At 38.7% G+C, this 21,290-nt stretch overlaps 1 protein-coding gene across 2 annotated transcripts in view; it reads left to right on the top strand.

Annotated features, from left to right (window-relative positions):
• The window catches only part of snx18a (sorting nexin 18a), a 64,520-nt gene that overhangs the window by 38,676 nt on the left and 4,554 nt on the right, over positions 1 to 21,290 (top strand). Inside the window, exons 2-3 of one of the 2 annotated variants that reach the window (XR_015935955.1) lie at positions 4,920 to 5,096; positions 9,401 to 9,437. The gene's annotated coding sequence lies outside the window, so the exon portion shown is untranslated. Of the gene's footprint in view, positions 1 to 4,919; positions 5,381 to 5,546; positions 7,620 to 9,400; positions 9,438 to 21,290 lie in introns of those variants that run through there. The other variant, XR_015935954.1, reaches the window with a different exon arrangement.

Below are 21,290 nucleotides of genomic sequence, written 5' to 3'. Positions count from 1 at the left end.
GTCACATGCTCAAGGAATGTGCACTACAGCTAGCTGACGTCCTCACAGATATTTTTAATATCTCCTTGTGCCAGGTGGTCATCCCCATATGCTTCAAATCCACCACTATTATACCAGTGCTGAAGAAGTCAGCGGTATCTTGCCTCAATGACTATTGCCCCGTGGCACTCACACCAATTATCAAGAAGTGCTTCGAGAGACTAGTCATGGGCCACATAAGGTCCAGACTCCCTACACCTCTGGAACCCCTTCAGTTTGCATACCGCCCCAACCGGTCTACTGATCATGCTGTACCTCTTGCGTTTCACCTGGCCCTGTCCCACTTTGATAAGACAGACTCTTATGTAAAAATGCTTTTCATTGACTTCAGTTCAGCATTTAATACAATCATCCCCCTGAAGCTGACAGAAAAATTGAGCTTGCTGAACCTTAACACGTCCCTCTGTGACTGGATTCTGGACTTCAGACCGAGAGACCTCAAACAGTCCGGATCGGTTATAACATCTCTAGCACCATCACAATAAGCACCGGAACCCCCCAGGGCTGTGTGATCAGTCCACTTCTGTTCACATTGATGACTCATGACTGTACTGCCAAGTTCCACAGTGCCACAGTTCGAACTGCATCATCAAGTTTGCCAATGACACGACAGTGGTGGGCAACAACCTATCTCTTAATGTAAACAAAACAGAAGAGATAATCATTGACTTCAGGAGGGCCCACGCTGATCACTCCCCACTGTACATTAACGGCTCCCCTGTGGAGACAGTTAGAAGCACCAAGTTTCTTGGTGTACACATTACAGATGACCTCACTTGGTCCCTCAATACCACCTCCCTAGCCAAGAAAGCACAGCAGCATCTCTATTTCCAGCAGCAACTGAGGAGGGCAAACCTTCCCCCACCCATTTTTACCACTTTCTACAGAAGCACCATTGAGAGCACCTTGACCAGCTGTATCACTGTTTGGTTTGGGAATTGCAACGCTTCAGACCGCAAGACCCTTGAAACGAATTGTGGAAACAGCTGAAAAGATCATTGGAGCCTCCCTCCCTTCCATTTCTGTTATCTATCACAAATGCTGCATACACAGGGCCTCCAGTATAGTAGATGACCCCTCTCATATACTCTTTGCCCTCCTATCACCTGGGAAAAGATATCGTAGTGTATGGGCTAGCTCCACCAGACTCTGTAACAGCATCTTCCCGCAGGCTGTCAGGCTCCCCAACACCCTGGAATCTACTTGCACCCACTCCAATTTCAGAAACAGGCTTTAAACCCCCCCAATGCATTGTGTATATTGCACTATGTATTGCCTTGTGATTTGCACTATCTGCACTTTGCACTATGTGTGTTCTGTCTACAATATCTTTGTCAGTGTCCTGTCTGTCCTGTCTGTATTTGCACTGTGGACCAGGAGGAATGATATTTTGTTTCACTGTATGCTTGTATATGGCTGGAATGACAAATAAACATGAAATTGAACTGCATCCTTCCAGACTCAAGAGAAAAGGAGCTGTACAAACCATTTTTGCTCTTTGAATACTCTGTAAAGATAGCAGTAAGGTCTGAGGGTCTTTAAAGTACATCAGCTACCATCAGGAGGTAAGACGCCATTGTGACAATTCATACAAACAGCATGATGTATTTACAGCTTTGAATATACAGCATGGGATTTATGGTCTTGACACGGGACTCAGTCACCCCTATCTATTTCAGTGCTTATTTGTAGCTTGAGTAATGATGTTGGAGAAGAAATTATTTCTAAAGGCCCAAGTAATCTATTAGAGAATGTGGTTTTAAATAATTGCGCCTCTGTGGCAATCCAAAGCAAATCAGATGCATCATAGTCAATTAGCAAATATCATGTACAGTACTTGTATTGGGTGTAGCCTAAATAAATGGTGCAACTCTCTATTCTGTACTTCAATAAAAAAAAACAATGCATGCTCAACTGGTATGCGTGATTCTTAACTGGTAGTATCACATTTGTTTGTGTATATATTTCAGCCTGGGGAATGTCTTGTTGGAATCTTCAGTGTCACCATATTGTGATATCTAATCATATACTTCTAGTCTTTTCCCTCAACAAGCCATCATCACAGAAACCTTGACTTTTTAAAATACCGCTTTATGCAGAGGGAGAGCTTGTTCAGTTCATGCCTTTGCTTATAGATTTTTTTCTTAAAACTAATATCATCCTAAGGTTCTCCTCAACCACTCTTTGAGAAACACTGGAATTTTATCTGAGAGGGCAAATCATATCTTATTTTGCCTAATCTAAAAATCCTAAAAGGCTTTTTACAAACTAACCAGCAATAATCCAACTCAGTGGCCAATGGTGTCTATAAATAGTGATTAATTCTACAAAGCAAATGTAAACTCCTTTTGTCAAGGAGATATGTTGTTATGGGGGTTGTCATAGTATGTTTAATTCTTAATAGTCCTATTTATTATCTATGGTAAGTCAGAAAAAAAGCTAGTGTGTATTTGGAAGTATTAAGGATAATAATCCCTAAAAAGATGGTGCTGGGTGAAGTTTCAGAAAAAAAGGAAGTGAGCAGATTTGGCTACTTGTTCAAAACAGATGCTGAGAACTCTATGAAGTCATTCATTTATACTGGCAAAATGGCATAAGGCGGAGGGCAGTATTTAGTATTCTCAGATGAATTTTCTAGGATCAGATAAAGTTCCAAAATAGTACAAACTAGAGTAACAAATGTGGCACAAAACCAGACATTGAGACCTTAAACATAAGCTATAAATGTAAAGAATACAAAACAAAACTGTTATTAATTTAACTCTACTCAACTCTTTAAATGATTAGAACAAAGAAAACATGTAATACAATTTATTTCAAATTCAATGGAATGTTTTATCTCAAAGGAAACAGTTGAATGTGTGTGTGCAACTTTTAAAAAACAGGAATTGCAAATACATAGAATATGATCAAATAAGAAAATATGAACAGGCATCCCATCCAGGAGTATCCCACCTTGCACCTGGATCCACAGCATTGGATACAGAAATCAGAAAATGGATGGATGAAACAAAATATTAACATTAAAATATCAAATCATAATACATAAAATAATAATTAAAAAAATATATATAATTGACCTGTCTGCACCAGGGATAATGACCCTGTCATGGTGGAAGGGCTTGAGTGCACCGAGGAGCCTTAGAGCTATGTTGTTTGAAGCTTTGTGCTCCTGGTAGGGTTCCCCCTGGCAAATTGGTGTAAGCTGGTGAGGAGCCAGACAAAAAATGATCCAAACAAGACTCCCAGGTGGTTCCAGTAAGAATTGAGAGAACCTTGCCGGTATCAGTGACTTCACACAACCCGGCATGTCTAAGCAAAAATTGGCTACATGGAGCCATCATGTGGGCTCATCACCTGCAAGGTGTAGAATGTGAGTCAGGCACGATGCCAGTTGGATATGGGCAGGAGCAGGACAGGTCTGCATGGAAAATTAGGAAACTAGCTTGGGATGTGGAACTTCATTTCACTGATGGGGAAGAAGCTGATGCAGGAGGTTGAAATGCATTAACAAGATATAGTGGGTCTTACCACTATGCACAGCATTAGCTCTGGAATCCGACTACTTGATCTCAGGTGGTCTTTCCTACTCTGGAGTTTCCCCAAATTAGAGGTCCCAGCAGGTGTGTGGATACTTGGAAGTATTTGGCTGGGTACCACACAGTAGCTGTTTGTCCCAGTGGACAAGAGGGTCGTTTCAATGTGACAACTAGTGTTAGCTAAGAAAAGTCTGTTCTCTATGGTTATTCATCTAACTGCTCTGAGTATTCAGGCTCCTTTGACAATAGGCACAGTGCTCGGTAGGATGTCATTTACTAACTCTACAGTCCTGCTGGTAGATTTAAAGATCACATAAAAGATGACAGAGACCTTGAGGGGCATGATTGGAAGGAATGGTCTTCCTGATCTGAACCTGAGTTGTTACTGAACTTTTGTGCTAGTCATGGACTGTTCATAATGGACACCACAAGATTGCTTATAAGTGTACTTGTTACCAGAGCAACTGAGGCTGAAGGTTGATGAAGGTTGACATTGTGGTGGTATCATCAGATCTAAGGTTGTATGTTCTGGACACTTGGGAAAAGAGAAGGATGGAGCTGTTAACTGATCAACACTTGGTAGTGCATGGGGTCAGATGGAGGGGACATCAACTGGACAGAGCAGGTAGGCCCAAACACACACTAAGGGTTTCCTGGGAAGGCCTTTCGGATGCCTCAATGTGGGGTGAGTTCATCTGCCAACTCCAGAAAAGTTTCTCCTTTATCCCAGGGAAGGTCATGGATATTGATTCCAAACAGAGCAAAATGACCGCAGTTGCGTAAGTGAGCTGTGGCCAGAATGAGCTCGTGCCTGTTATGGGAGGAATCCTAGGACTCACTAGTGGACACTAGCAGTGAAATAAAGCAGTCAAGTCAAAGAAGGAGGCATTCCATTCATTGCTTGAGGGGGGGGTCTCTGAAGTTGGCTGAGAAGTACTTGTGGACCAAGAGGGCTGCAGCTGTGGCAGTCACTGAAGCAAAGGCCTGGGTATAGGAGGAGTTCGGAGGGGCCTTTCGGATGGCCTTGAAGATGTTGGGACATACCAATCAATGGCTCAAGAGGGGTAAGCGGATATCGCCTAGGCTGTTCTCAGTTCTGGCAGGACCAGAAACATCTGGTGGGACAGGGTCCATTTCTATGGCTGAGGTCACTGACATCCATAGTAGTAGGGCTGCAGGAGTGGATGACATCCATGGTCAATGCACCTCTTCAATGTTGCGTGGAAGGTAGGGACAGTACCTCTGGATTGACAGGCTGGGGTGGTGAGCCGCATTTCTATAAAGGAGAACCAGAAGATGTGTTTTAACTGCGGAGGGATCACACTCTTCATCCTTCTCCAGGAGAGGCTGGGCTCACTCTCCGTAACATGGTGAGGAACGCAGCAATCCAGAAGGACCTTGGATGTGCCAGCTGAGGTGGTTCGGGCATCTGGTGAGGAGTAGCAGGAGAAAATTGCTGGGGAAAGAGAAGTCTGGACTGCCCTGCTCAGCCTGTTACCACTGCAACACTCAACAGGAGTAAGTGGTTAGAAAATAAAGGAATGAACATTGATGTGTTTCATTGTTAGTCTGTAAAAATCTGACATTTTGTATTGTAATGCAAATTTTGTAACTCAAATGTAAAAAATGTCCATTACAATAGGATTATTGGTTACCACACTGTAAAAATCATGTATAGCAAGCACTACCACTGCTTACACATCTTTGCAAAGGAGCTTTGTAAATTCCTGTTTCCTATTCTTCCTCTTTATAAAAATTTTAAATAGATAATGGTTTAAAAGGTGATTTGTGTGTGTAAGAGAGTACTGATATTTAGAATTACATAGGAACAAGTAATAGGTTTATTCCATGCTGAAAAAACACCTGAAGAAGGCTCCACGGCCGAAACGTTGTGTTCTCTTTCTTCTTTTTTTCAGCATGGAATAAACCTATTACTTGTTCCTTTGCAGCCTACGCATGCTGACGCAGCTACCCACCTTTAGAATTACATGCCTGGCAAAGGAGCTGCAATCTGGAAGTAGAGGAGCATTCTCTAAGATCTGTTTTTATAAATCTTTCAGAGGAAATTTCACCCCAAGGCTCCATTCAAACCATCTGTGAAATGCTGTTTCCAACATTATACCAAGGGCCCAAAAGCCATTGTTTTACACATACTAAACATAATAGACGTATTACTCTTGAACTTCATAAACTGCGCAATTACTTATTTAACTCTGCAAAACTGGACTAGTTTGATCATAATTGAAAGTTAACATTTTTTTAAGCTTTTTACAATCTCTCTGAGGTCTGTGTGGGTCCTAATGCCCCAGTATAGTGATGGGGACACTATACTGTAAAAAGGCACCATCCTTAGGATGAGACAAAAAACCAAGGTTCTGACTGTGTGGTCATTAAAAATCCCTGGACGTTTCTTGAAACCTTTACCATAGGCCTTTACCAATAATTGCCTCCTAATAATCCCCATCTATGAATTGGCTTTATCACTCTGTTAGCTGATGTGTGGTGAGTGCACTGGTGCACGATGGCTGCCGTCTCATCATCCAGGTGGATGCTGCACATTGGTGGAGGTGGAGGGGAGTCCCCATTACCTGTAACAACTTTGAGTGGAGAGTCCAGAAAAGCGCATTATAAGTGTAAGGAATTATCTGTTGCAAATGGATCAATGATCTGACGATCTAATCCAAACTGTTCTTGAAAGAAGCCAGCTTGTCAGTTTCATGTACTGAAAACATGGATACATCACTTGTTCCACACTCCTGCAACCTTTTATGGAAAAAGAGACCCTTGGTCTAATTTCTAAGTACATTTCTACATTTCATGTTGCTTCCATAGTTTGATCTGAACTAGTCAAAATGAGATCTTATTACTGCATTGTACAGTTTAAACACTTGTTAATACTATTTCTACATTTTCCTCTTTTTATTATCCCTAACATTCTGTTTTTGTATTGCTTTCCTACACTGGTTAGAGACCATAAAAATGTGTGGACATAAACATTTGACTCTTTAAATCATTTTCAATTCTATCTTATTATTCCAGTATTTTCTTATATCAATAGTTTATGATTTCGTTGTTGCTTTTATATATGTGTGCAATAATCTCTACTTGTCTACATTAAATTTCATCTGCCAGGTTTGCCTAGTGCTGAAGCTTGGTGCAAACTGGAAGAGGCATCACATATAGTTAACAGAGATGTTTCCCCATTCAATCTGTAAATAACTTTAGTAAAGTTGTTTCCCTCAGTCTTTCTGTTAACTGTGGTATAACTGCCGTGTGAATAAAACCTGCAGAACCGGAATGCTTTTTGTGCATGCACATATTATTTTGCATGTGCAAACTCACCAGCATGCATTTTGAACCTTGGTCGTTTTATGACACTTTTTTGATAATTCATAACAAAGAGCAGCCCACTCTGACACACAGTATGTGTGAAAAACATCACATGACAGAATACAAGAAACAGTCAGCATGGCAAATAGATATGGATGATCTTTTAGTTACAGTATCAAGGGTATGAATAAATTTGGAAACTATTGTAAATAAGAACCACAATACAGTAATACATTAGAAATAAATAAGTTGATTACAACAGATATTTTTAAAAGGAGTCTTGACTAAAGACATCAGAGTGTCAGCCACTCTGAATGTTAGTACATGGAAAAAGAGTGGGTTATGTTAGTACATGGATATAAATGGGTTATTAAAAAAGTAGTTTTTAATGTGTAATTTCACCAATGAGGCAAACCCCATTAAGTCTGCTGCTTTTACTATTGTATGTTCTAAATTACATTACTTTTGTTGTATACTTGAGTATCATCTTGTAGTCAAACATCACTTTTCTAATATTAACAGTCATATTTACTCTGCTAGGCAATGAGGCATAAAAAGTCATGATCTATAATTTCCAACTAACCTATAAACTGTTTTTTCTTCACAGTAATTTAATAAGTCATTTTAAGCCTTTCATTAAAAATGGCATAACTGTGCTACGTTTATGTAATTGACATAATACAAAATACATAAAACAGTAATGCATACTGTCAAACATGACTCATTTGATATCTTTTTTAAGAATCTAACAAAATGTAATTGGTGAAAGTCATGAAACCTGTGAATACATCTATATATTGCAATCCTCCAGACACAACTGCTCTTATGCAACTGAAAGACTGGAGACTGGGTGAGTCAGACCCTACAACCCTAATGGAAGGATGTGTACAGTATCTGGAGTCTCCAGATGAACAGACTGTGACTCCTTTAGCTTAACGACTCCAGTATGATAAATTAACAGGTCCATTAAAATACTGTGTGTGAAACCTTCACCTCCCACTGAGCCAGAATGATAGGGAATTCAGCAGATGTTCATAGGGTGGCACAGAGAATAAGACTGCAACCACTTATTCAATTTAGAGAATACACAAAAAGATAGCACATAACAAAACGTAATTAAACACATTATGTAGCTGGCTGTTTTTCTCTCAGGAGGTGACTGCACCCACCCTGTACTGTACATCCGTGGAAAACAGTTGTCATTCCCCGTAGGTACTAGCTTTTATCAGCAGGTCTGCTGAAAGCAGTACACCTCACAATAATACCCAGATGTCCCAACCTAATTAATTGCCACCATTTGAACCATGCATTGTGAGTTCAATTTTGTTGCAAATCAATAAATTATGCTAAATTACATCAAAGTATTTACAGAATGGCTTCAGAATTTTTTTTTCAACCAAAAAAGGTACTGCTGAATGGATGAAAAACATTTTTGTATAGATTCAGATTTTGAACGTTTTAATGTTCACAGGCTCCTCTTTAAGAGCCTCTTAGTATAGTATTGGAATGGGAGATCTCCAAGGAAAACTAGGCTGCCACCTAAGGTCAACCTTCTAAAACAGAAACAGAATTTCATAATCAATGCCCATATATGGTGAACAAGGACACCATGATGTAGGAAAGACTGTCCTCTGGATGAGACATTAAACCAATGTCTTATATGGTCTCTAAAAGATTGGACAAGGAACTGGTATTAGTCCTGGCTTCCCCTCTGGGCTTGAACAACCTGCATCCCCCCCCCCTAAAAATTACCTTATAATTGAATTGGTGAAACAATTTCTCATTTTTACATCTGATTTACTGTGAACTGGGGCTGTTCGTGTGTAATAGCCATATTATGAAGTGGGTGCCCCTTTAGTTATTAAGTGCTCTCATGTAAAAAATGCTTTGAGATTCTTTGTGATTAAAAGCAATACAGAGTTGTGCAGAAGAACTTTGCTTGCTAGTATGTTAGTCTATGTACTGTATGGTTCTAATGCGTATCACAGAGTTTGAAGGGTAAGAATACTGTACGTTGTCATCTGTGTACAGTATCTCCACAGAAGACCACACACCTGAATAGAGCCCCACAATCAAAATCCTTTGTTTTTACTTCTTTCTTTGCACTGTTCAATGGGAGAAAAACCTCTGCTTGTTCCATTGCAACTCCCCACTCATTCATTTAACAATGATTTAAGAACACACCCTATCATTTTTTTAAATACAATAGAAAGAAATAGAATGATAAAGTGATAAAACCCATCTCTGGAAAATTCTTCTTCAACTAAGTAAAAGAAATCACTTATAGTTACAGATGTCATTTTCTGAATGTGGACTCAAACCTGTGGAAAACCATTACATTTTTGTAAGAAAACTGAAACCAGTATTATAAATTTGGTGATTTTCTAGAAGCCCTTGCTTTCACTTTCTCTTTCTCATTTATAATCATTTTTCCTTTGTCCTCTATTTTCTCCATTTTTCATTGTCCTCCATGGTGCTAATCTGGAGGACAGAAGGTGTGGCTGCATATTCCTCTGTTCCTCAATACAGGTGAGTCTGAGTTATGTTAGTACGATTTACCCATTTTAAACATACATGTCACCTGTCCTACGCCTCATAGACAAATGAGCCAGATAAAACAAAAAACGTGAGGGTACAACATGATGCACCCCAATTACAGCCAATAATGGATAATCTACAATTGAAATTGGCCAAAAATAAGGAGTTAAAACACTATAAATCTTCAAACAGTCTTTGTTATCTTCTTCTGGTAAAAATGCAATCTTTTGTCTAACAATTCTCTAAGATATACCCTGGTCACCTGATCCTTTTGAGGATGTACATTTATGCTTGGATCTCAGAGGGTTAAAGAATAGACTTACACATTACAGCTTTAAATTTCTTAGTCTTTAATGCTTCTTTCTGAAGTGGCAGTGCCAATAATAGTGACTCATCAATGCCTACACCCTTCATTGGGTGTAGGTGTTTATAACTTATCAGATGGGTTACTAGCTAATTCAGTCTGATGAGACTTGTACTGCAAGGAGCTGCTTAAAACATAAGAAAATAAGAAAGGATACAAATGAGAAGAGACTATTAAGCTCATTTTGTTCTCTTGATCATTATTTACTTCATTAATCTGATAAACTTTTTCAAATTATCAAAGAATCACCTTGAACGACATACCTGGGCAGCTTGTTCCATCCACCATCCTTTGTATACACACATGCTTCCTGTTCTCAGTACTAAATAAATGTACTACCTCCTAATTTCTAGAAGTCTTCCCAGATTCTTATTTCATTGTTAAACCTTAATTAATATATATTAATAAATATATGTATAATAACCAGAATTGTATATAAGTCCATTATCAAATGTTTTAACCTCCCCCTCATTTAAAATCTACACTTTTACAATGTAACATTTTGTAGGCCTAATCACTCCCTATATTGTCTACAGGAGGAGAACAAAGCAACAGAATGCATTATAAATACAACATGGATGGCACAGGTTTCAGTTTCATACTTGGTTTTTTATCTGTAGTCCTTTTGACAAATCTTTTCTTCATAGGCATTTGTTTTATTTCCTGTATTTTGTGGATTTATCTTTCAGCACTCTTATTTAAAATATTTGTAAAAACAGAATGAGACAAAGACGAATTCTAAAATATATATATATTTATACACTCTTGAAGTCACCAATATGAAATAAAAATAAATGGCTTCAAAGTCATGACTGGAAAACCTGGGTATTAGCTGAACTATTCATCTTTCAGAGGACATCTAAAAATGAAATTTGTGAAATGTAAATGTTGAGAATTTAGAGAGTAATGAGGGCTCTATACATTAAGAGCTAACAGTTTGATTTAAGTGAAGTGGTGCATTTGTTATGTTTATAATAATTTGTGAGTTAGGAGCACAGCAGGAATCACAATTCAGTGCATTTCAAATTTAAAGTAGTCATTAAAGATGAGACAAAGATAAACCTTTATCATGTCTATGTCTACTTATATCCATCATGTCTTTGTCTACCTCAACCCATTTTAACATCTTAACACTCTATTTAAAATACCCTGTTGTTGGATTGGTCATGTAACATTAACTTACTGAAAATCAATGTTAAACAGGTGTTCCTAATAGTGAACATAGTTAAGTGGCTAATTATTTCATTGAAAAGTTATTACCCTTGTTTCTTCATGATATAAACTACCATATATAATTTGTGGTTGTTTGTTTTGCTCATTTACCCTTAGTGTTGGGTCTCATTTCTTTTAATCTTGTTCAGTGCAAATTAAGAACAAATTAAGAATTTGGGGGGCAACAGAATGCTTAAGTATTCAGAAAATATTAAATATGTTTAAATAAAGTCAATGGTAGATAAATATGAAAAAAACAAAACCAATAGTGCTACATAAACAATTCTGTGTTCCCACCAAAGCAAGAAAAGATGTCTACAAATCAGCCTATATCTTGGAGTAGGCATAAATCTAAATTGTTTGTTGTAGTAATGTTTGACTCACACAATCTGTCAATAAACTGTTAGATCAAGACCTGTGCCATGTGCCTCCTAGGAATCAGTTACAGTGCCTTACAAACGTTTTCCTCCCTTTTCAAAGACTCTCCCATCTAGTTAAATTACAGATGTCAAATACACATTTTTAAAGTGTATTTGTCAAATACCCACATTGAACATCGGAGAGAGATGGCCTTGGCTGCATGGGCTAATGCTTCAATCCAAACAAAATGTTTATTGCTAGTATGTACAGTTCAACACCTGTGTACAAATCCCTCAGTCCAGTCAGCTGAGAAGCCTGTCCCTAGAGCACTGTTATTCTATGTTTGACCCAAGATGTGAACTACCCCAATTCCTTGTCTGGTTAAGTCCGGCGTGCATAAAGGCAACATAAGTAGAGAGCAATTACAGAGCTATGGCTTGCTACCATATCTTTATTTAACAAGTTCATATTTCTGTTCAATTATCTCAGAGAGTTCAAATAAATTGCCTAAATGTGAATTACTGTAGACTGTAATAAATCAGAGCAGACAGAAAAACAATTCAGACTGACTTAGGACCTACATGGATTTTTTATATTCTTACAGTATGTTCTTCAAAGTCACCTGTATTGATGATTTCTCCTTTCCTGTAGAGCTGTTGATGTGCAAAGACTCATGTAGATTCAAACTTGCAGCTGGAAAATGGAGAGGTAAATGTCTTTGTAAACTTAGACTTTTGTAGCACTGGCACACAGACTCATTTTCAACACACAGTTCTATAAAGTTAGCAGGCTTTCAGGAAAAGATACAGGAGGCCAAACTAATAAAGGAGACTTGTTAGTAGCAAGCTCAGGGGAGGAAATTTGGGGCCCTGCCTTAGCTAAGAGCTGAGGGAATTGCTAAATTTATTTAAAGAGAGACCTCACTCCCATGCGGTTATTCCTCAATTATTTATTATGATATGCAAGTTTAAAGTTGCAGTACCAGAGTTCTTAAAACATCAGTCAATTTACATAATGCCCTCGTAGACTAAAATGTGCACCCATGAAAATAACAGAACTGCTCATTATTCATACTGCCTTACATGAATAAAGGGAGACCATGAGTTGTAGAGACAGCAGATATGCAATTAGAATGCCACATATAATTGGTGTCCGTAATAATAATTGCTTACACTTAAACAACGCTTTTCTGGACACTCCACTCAAAGCGCTTTACAGGTAATGGGAACTCCCCTCCACCACTACCAATGTGCAGCATGCACCTGGAAAATGCGACAGCAGCCATAGTGCGCCAGAACGCTCACCTATCGGTGGGGAGGAGAGCAAAGTAATGTAGCCAATTCATAGAGGGGGATTATTTTGAGGCCATGATTGGTAAGGGCCAATGGGAAATTTTGGTCAGGATGCCAGGGTTACACCCCTAGTCTTTTCAAGAAACGCCCTGGGATTTTTAATGACCACAGAGAGTCAGGACCTAGGTTTTACGTCTCATCCGAAGGATGGCGCCTGTTTACAGTATAGTCTCCCCGTCACTATACTGGGGCATTAGGACCCACATGGACTGCAGGGTGAGCGCCCCCTGCTGGCCCCACTTAACACCTCTTCTAGTAGTTTTTCCCAGGAGGTCTCCCATTCAGGTACTGACCAGGCTCATACCCACTTAGCTTCAGTGGGTTGCCAGTTGTAAGTTGCAGTTATGGCTGCTGGCCATAATAATAATATTTATTAATATAAATATTTTAATAATATAATATTTCATCCTTTTCAAGAGGTTGTGAATGTGACCAGAGTGAGAGATCCATTGCTGAGCTGTTGGTTTGAAGAATGCATGTGTGTATTACATTATCACCCAATGCAATGACAAAGGCATTACAGCTGCCTTTCATCACTCCTGATGCACTTCAAGCACTACACCATGTGACAAAAGGGCAATGATAATGTAAGTTAAAAAAAACTCATTGTGGAAATAGCAGACAGAAGCAAAGATGCACTTAGTCACGTCTTAAACAAGATTGACTAACTATGGCACATAAAAAAGGTATTTTGCTTTAAACTTTGTTTTTGGTATTAGCATTGTGTTATATTTATTCCATATAAGAATATTTACTTTGAATTTTGCATTGTGTTTAAAATTTTTAAAGTTTTAGGGTTAGGGTTAGTAACCCTGTCAGCAATAGTTTTTGTTTGTTTGACCATTGAGCTACTTAATTTCTATCAAAGGTGCCAAATAACATCTAAATCACGCTTACTATTGGAAATTTACTAAAACGGAGGAAACAGGAAGTTTGATGTGAGAAATGCCCCAAGGGGAAACAGGAAAACATTTGAAATCCCATTTCCTGAAGTTCTAGAAATGTAGACTGCTGTAGCAGAGCCTACTTGTACTGCAGTACAAAGTTATTTTAATGATCTCCTTTAACTCTATCTTGGTTGCTTTGTTGAAACATGACAACATTTCAACTGAAGAGGTCTGCACCTGTTTTTTCTTCCAATTGCAAATATTTTGAAATTATCTGGAGAATCATGTTATATATATGTTAATATTTTAGTATAATTTGCAGTATATCTTAATAGAACTATCAAAACACATTTAAGAGTTGCTAATGTGTGACCTCTATCAGACATATAATACATGCTCCTTTCATGCCCAGCGAAGTGGAGAAAAGAGTTATTAAACATGAGAAAAGATGCTACAGCCTAAGGCATATAATCAGATTCTCCTAAAATTACTAATGCATAATGCATAAGCAGTAAACATATTATACATTTAAATAACATTTAAACACTCGTTTATCAAGAGAGAGCACGCATCCCTTTCTGTCACTATATAACTATTTCTGCATGATATAGTGACAGAAAAGGAGCCACGCCTTTTTTCTGGCAGAGGTATACACAGTGTCTGACCCATTTCTCTCAGATAAGATCATTTCTGGCTCTTTACTACTTTTAGTTTCCAAGTCATCCATACTCATTCAGTATTTGTTTGTGACTTACAGGGAGAGGAAATTTGAAATATGAAAAAACACCTAGATACACACACTAGTAACAGACATGAACTTTCACTTCAAGTGACTGATGCTTCTAATCAATTCCAAAATATCAATGGAAAATAATGTTTTCAAAATATGACTATTAAGCTCACTGTGAATCTCAACATCATATTGCAGTGTGGGGTTTTGAAAGTTCAAAAATAAATTCCAATGTATAGAGAAAGGCATTAAAAGTTTACTAATACAAGGAGGGCTAACTACAAAATGACATAACCTTTTGAGGAAAAAATGACTGAGTGATCGCTGAGTGTTTCACTTAGCTGTAAGAATAAGTGCCTAGGAATTTAGATATTTAGATAGATAGATTAGATACTTTATTGATCCCGTGAGGGAAATTCTAGTGCAACAGCAGCTTAACACAGACAACACAGACACAGTGTAATGAATGATACAATAATAATAATACAATACATACAATACAATCAGTAGAAGAGTTACTCGCAGTCCAGAACACACAAAGAACAGAACAAAACAAGAACAGAACAGTACACAAAAAAGTCATATTGCACAATGACTATAAATAAATATAAATGTATTGCACAGGTCCCTAGCATATATTGCACAAAAACTGTTTTAAAACGGGAAAAGAAAAAGAACAGATGCATCAGTTTACTGTTCAGTCCAGAAACAGGTCACTGTCAATGTTGCCTCTGCCCAAACGCAAGGTGGATGCGTTGTACAGTCTTATGGTAGAAGGCAAGAATTACCTCCTGTAGTGCTCCCTGTCGCACCGTGGATGAATCAGTCTATTGCCGAACATGCTCTTCATTTCTACAAGCATGTCATAGAGGGGATGGGAGACGTTATCCATGATGGCCTCTAGTTTGGACACCATTCTCCTCTCAGCCACTACCTTCAGGGGGTCCAGGCCAGACCCAATGGCAGACCTTGCTCTCCTGATGAGCTTGTTCAGCCTGTTGGAATCTACTGCTCTAATCCCAGAGCCCCAGCATACCACCGCGTAGAAAATGGCGCTCGCCACCACCGACTGATAGAACACATGTAGCATTTTAATACACACATTGAAGGACCTGAGCCTCCTCAAGAAGTAAAGTCGGCTCTGACCCTTCTTGTAAATGGCCTCGATGTTCTTAGACCTTTTCAGTCTATCGTCGATGTGCACTCCCAGGTACTTGTACGAGTCCACCATCTCCACGCCACTCCCATGGATGTAGACAGGAGTAGGTTGGACCCTCTTCCTCCTGAATCTCTATCACCAACTCCTTAGTCTTTGCTACATTCAATTGCAGGTGGTTCTCCCCACACCACTCCACAAAGCTGCTGACCAGTCCTCTGTACTCTTCCTCCTGCCCACCCTTGATACATCCCACAATTGCAGAGTCATCTGAGAACTTCTGCAGGTGGCATGACTTTGAGTTGTATTTAAAGTCGGAGGTATAGAGGGTGAAGAGGAATGGAGAAAGAACCGTCCCCTGAGGAGCCCCTGTGTTACTCACTACCTGTTCAGACACACAGTTCTGAAGTCTCACAGACTGTGGTCTGCCTGTCAGGTATTCAGTGATCCACGAGATCATGGAGGCATCGACTTGCATCTCCTCCAGCTTCCTCCTTAGAAGTAAGGGCTGGATGGTATTGAAGGCACTGGAGAAGTCGAAAAACATAAAACTGTACTGCTCACTACTTTTTTCTGACTGTCTACATTACCTGTTACCAGAGTAACATTCAGTTCCATCGTTGGCTACAAATTGTATGAATTGAGAGGTAGTGTATTTAAAGAAAAATATAATGGTTACCTTTGAAAACCATTAAATCTAAGCCAATAGAATCAAGTTTGCAGTTCATTACAGCAAGACCCTGCAACAAATTGTGGAAATAGTTGAAAAGATCATTGGAGCCTCCCTCCCTTCCTTTTCTGTCACCTATGATAAAACGCTGCTTACACAGGGCCTCCACTATAGTAGATGACCCCTCCCATAAATTCTTTGCCATCCTACCACTTGGGAAAATATATCGCAGTGTACAGGCTAGCTCCACCAGACTCTGTAACAGCATCTTCCCGCAGGCTGTCAGGCTCCTCAACACCCTGGAATCTACTTGCACTCCAATTCCAGAAACAGGGTTTAAATCCCCCCAGAGTGTTCTGTATATTGTATTATGTATTTGCCTTGTAATCTGCACTTTGCACTATGTGTATCCTGTATACAATGCCTATGTCAGTGTTCTGTCTGTATTTGCACTGTGGACCAGGAGGAATGATATTTCACTCCACTGAATACTTGTATATGGCTGGAATGACAATAAATGTGAACTTGAACTTGATTAGCCCTCAATACCAAAGACAGCAGAGTAGCAATGTCATATCAAATGAATGTTAAAATCACACTTTAGTTTATGTCTCTGTTACGACCCCGAGTGTCTAGGGGTAAAGGGGTGTAACATTTAAGATAATTCTTTTGGAAGCAGGTGGGTTTTGGTGAGGGACTACAAAGCATGATAAGGGTAAGGAACTAGAGTGGTGCTAAAGAAAATAACAAAAAAATGGAGCTGGCTAGGACAGTGAGGGAAAGTTAACCTAACTACAAAAGAAAACCCGAAACACACGGTCTTCGGCATCTTCAACACCCTAACTAACCTCCACTGACTACCCAAAACCATACAAGACAAACTGCACTCACCCGTGCTAAACTAGTGTACTAATACAAAATCAACTGAGTGTGTACAGTGTACCCAACAACCTAAACTAACCTTATATACAAAAGTTCACACAAAAACACAAGTGAACCAGGAATACAAATAAGGGAAAACAAGAGTAATCAACAGGAACAGGGCACAAAAGAACACAAAGGTTGAACATGTAGCACATTAGGGCAAGGTAATGGCAAAAAAAGGATAAACACACAAACAAATGAAAGTACAAAGAAACTAACAGAAAACCAACAAAACAACAAAGCCGAAGCTATACGAAAATACACGCAAAGCAATACCCAAAAGCAAACAGGACCGAAGTCAAACAAAAGGCCTCTCCTTGCTGAAAACCTCCATGTTATATTCTGAATAAGATGTGTTCTGATTGGCTGAGAGCTAATTGATGGTGACGTCATACTGAAAGTGTGGTGTAATGGTGGGCCAATGGGGAAGGGAGAACAATCAAGAGTCAGCAGTGTGGACATAGAAAAACACACACACAGAACACACACTTGGACGTAAGAATGCCAAGTTCAATCAGCCTCAATATATTTACATGTTAAACATCTTTGTTTAACATGTAAATACATACAGAAGCACATGGAAATGCAAAATATTTTAAACCCATAGTTCATTGGACACACAATAATAATATTTACAAACTGAAAATGTGAGCTAATAGTTTTGTTGATTTTGCAAAATATTGAGCTCAAGTCATGTAACTTCAGAAAAAAACTTTTTGCTCTGTGGTATTAAAGTGAAGTTAAAATTGCCCACATGAGTTGATTAAGAATTTTTCAGCAATTCAAAAGGATATAATTTTAATTCATGAAATAACCGCAAAAGATATGACCAAACATCGTTTCAGTACTGAAAACCACCCAGTTGTTATCTTTGCTCTACGGATATTATCACTATGTATAAACTCCCAACACAACTCTTCTTTCTGATGTGAGGTTGTAAACGTAGGACTGGATGGGGACTGGAGGGGACCAGGAAGGTCTGTAGTACATGTACAGTATAGCACATATGGGAGAGCTTTATTTTAAATGAAAACAGGATAGGTGCCATGGTAGTGCAGTTGTTATCATTGTTGCCTCACAGCACATTTGACCCTTAGTTCAATTCCTGCAGTGCTAGCTGTGTGGAGTTTGTATGTTCTTATTGTGTTTGTGTTTCTGTAAGGTGCCCTAGTTACCTCCCACAGTCCAAAGACATACTGTACAGGTAGGTTAATTGGCTTCTGGGAAAAACAAGGCCAGAACCTACTGGTGTAGGTGTCTGTGTGTGTACAATGATAGACTGGCATCTCATCCAAGGTGTTTCCTGGTTGGTTGAGATTCACATTGCTTGGAAAAGAAGGACATGCACATCTAATGGCATGGTCAAACAAACAAGTAACAAACGCTGCTACTCCACCACAGTCCCATAATCAGTTGAAGTGAAAGAAGCACCAAATTCATTTTTCTCATGCAAGTGATGGAGTATGGAGAAACCCTAGGTGATGCACCTGGTGAAAATCAATGTGAATGTGGGAGGGAAAATGCTAACTCCACACAGACAGCTAAGGGCAGCCATTAAACCCAGGGTCTGTGAGCAGCTATTATAATTCTCATAATTCATTAAATTTATATGGCATTTTAATTCCTGAGAAAGTCAAAATGATTTACATATTAGAGGGTGCACATTTTGCCCACAACTGAAATGCAACACTTAATCTAGATGATGTGTAGCAGCCATTATGCTCCATCAAAGCCTAATGAACTGCAAGTCAGTCAAGGAAGTGAGAAATATTTTTGCCAATTGAATCAAGGAAGACCCTGGAAAGGCCAGTTTGTAAAAACACAGAGTGGAATTTGGCCAGGACACTGGTTTAAACACCTGTGCATTTTTGGGAAGTGCGATGGGATCTGTTCTGACCACATAGTCAGAATCTCAGTTTAACTTCTCATTTAAAGGATGGCGTGTCCCTGGTCACAATTCTGGGCCTTTGGTTGTTTTAAATCCTGGTCCAAAGAGAAGATTGCCACCTACTGGTCCACCAAAACAACTTGCCTCAATAACCTTGTTTACCTTAGAGCTCTTCCATCATAGTCCTGCCCAGACCCAGTCTTGCTAAGCTACAATTTGATAATCATACTTCTACGTTTTTCCATTGTGAAGTCAAGAACACAAATGACTTTTCTGTTTGGAATATTGGTGCTTCTAAAAGCGTTCATCCAATCAATGAGAACAAGGCATGCAGCCACATTCTCACTGGTGGCCAACCTCTGAGGAGAGAGTTCTGATCAGATCAACTCACAATTTCCTTGTGGCTTTCTCTGCCACACCTTACTAGAAAAAAGGGTAAAACCAGAACAAGAAAACCCCTTGAAATTACTTTCTACATATTGTCTACAACCTCCAGCTTAGTTGGAACTCCTATGTTAAAAATATTTCAGAACCAAAAATCAGTCAGAAATCAAATTAGGAACACAGGACCAAATACAACAATACCAATGTCTCTTAGAAGGTACACTCTGATAACATTACATGTTGCGTTTCATGTGAAACCTTTAAAATATCAAGCAGGTTTTAGAATTCCTGGAACTAAAATTGTTTTCAGTATCTTCTTTCCACCCTACCAGTCTTTTTAAAAGAGACAGCGTCCATTAAACAAGGATTCTTGTGTTTGAGATTTTTATTTTTCTGTGCTTTTGGAAGGTTTCACAAATTCGATTTTTTTCTTTTCCCTTACATTTTAGCCAAATTATTTTAATCAGATTTTGAGCCATCTCACCACTTTATTATAAAATCCTTAACAGTACAAATAACAAGAGCCAATTTTGTCATCTGGAACTCACTTCTGAAGCTCATATGGAATGAAGATTTGCACACTCCTGAGTCAGGAGTATCAGTCATCCTCTGGACAGGCTGCACTAACGTCCACATCAATACAGTATATTTAAGCTCTAAGTTATAATGCACATTTATTGAAAAGCCTTGGATTTGCTTGTCTGTTTCTACCTTAATTATACTGAAGTGTAATAAATAGTACAATATTTATTTTGCAGCCAAATATCTTTAAGCCAATGAATTATCTGACTGATGTAATTAACAATACTCCAGATGTCTGGGTTAAAGACAAGTATTTTTGCAAAACTAGGACACGAAACTACGAATAAATAATGCTTTTGGTTTTACTAAAATATTTTGAGAAAAGAAGTTCCAGGTGAACAACAAATTTACTCACATAATTCTAGTTGCTTTTCAGAAAAAAATCAGAAAAGCAATTGATCTAGAAATGCAAAAATCTGAATATGTTACTATCTCTAATTCATATGTAGCATACAGTATAATAGCTTATAATTAATTAGTAATCACCATAATCTTTCATACTACAAGACTCTTATATTGAATCAGTTGGAAGCTGCATTACATCATAGCTTAATGGTGTGCTATTAGTTGCTATTAAGGAACAAGTAATAGGTTTATTCCATGCTGAAAAGAGAAGAAAGAAAACATTTTGACCGTGGAGCCTTCTTCAGATGTGAGAAAGACAGGGCAATAAACAAAGTGTGAAGTCAGGACAGGTAAAGAGAGGTGTGAAATGAAACCTACAATGAATAGAGAGAATTTAGAAGATAATTAGTCTGTCATTGAGAGAAGGGGAAAGGTGTGATCCAAGCTGCAGGATAATTTTAGTTTTTGTAGTCTTTCTGATGTAGGAGTAAGGAAAACCATCTTCGAGAACAGAGACAGAGAGATTAATGTGATCATAGCCATTAGAGGTGAAATGAGAAACAATGGACTTGGAGAAATCTTTAATCTTCACTGTTCTCTGAAGCAGTCTCTTCTCTTCACCTATTCTGACTTCACTCTACCTGATAGCCTGATAGGCCACTCTGTCTGTCCCCTGCTCCCACCTCCCACTCCTCCTCTCTCCCAGCTTTTGCTCTCCTATGCTACATTACCTTTGCTTACTCCCCTGTCTTTCTCACACCTGAAGAAGGCTCCACAGCCAAAATGTTGTGTTTTCTTTCGTCTCTTTTCAGCATAGAATAAATTTATACTTGTTCCTTTGCAGTCTTCACAGGCTGACACAGCTACCCAACTGAATTAGTTCTTATTAGTTCAGCTTGGTGAATTAAATGGTTTTCAAAAGCAAAGAATCGTGTTACAGAAAAGCAAAAGAGGGTTCCATGATAAAATCAATATGATTGTAATTGTAAT

Source organism: Lepisosteus platostomus, chromosome 4, assembly GCF_059453375.1.
Source record: "Lepisosteus platostomus isolate fLepPlt1 chromosome 4, fLepPlt1.hap1, whole genome shotgun sequence".
Classification (NCBI taxonomy): domain Eukaryota; kingdom Metazoa; phylum Chordata; class Actinopteri; order Semionotiformes; family Lepisosteidae; genus Lepisosteus; species Lepisosteus platostomus.
The sequence above is the reverse complement of the archived record's forward strand: the minus strand, read 5'-3'. Positions and strand labels throughout refer to the sequence as shown.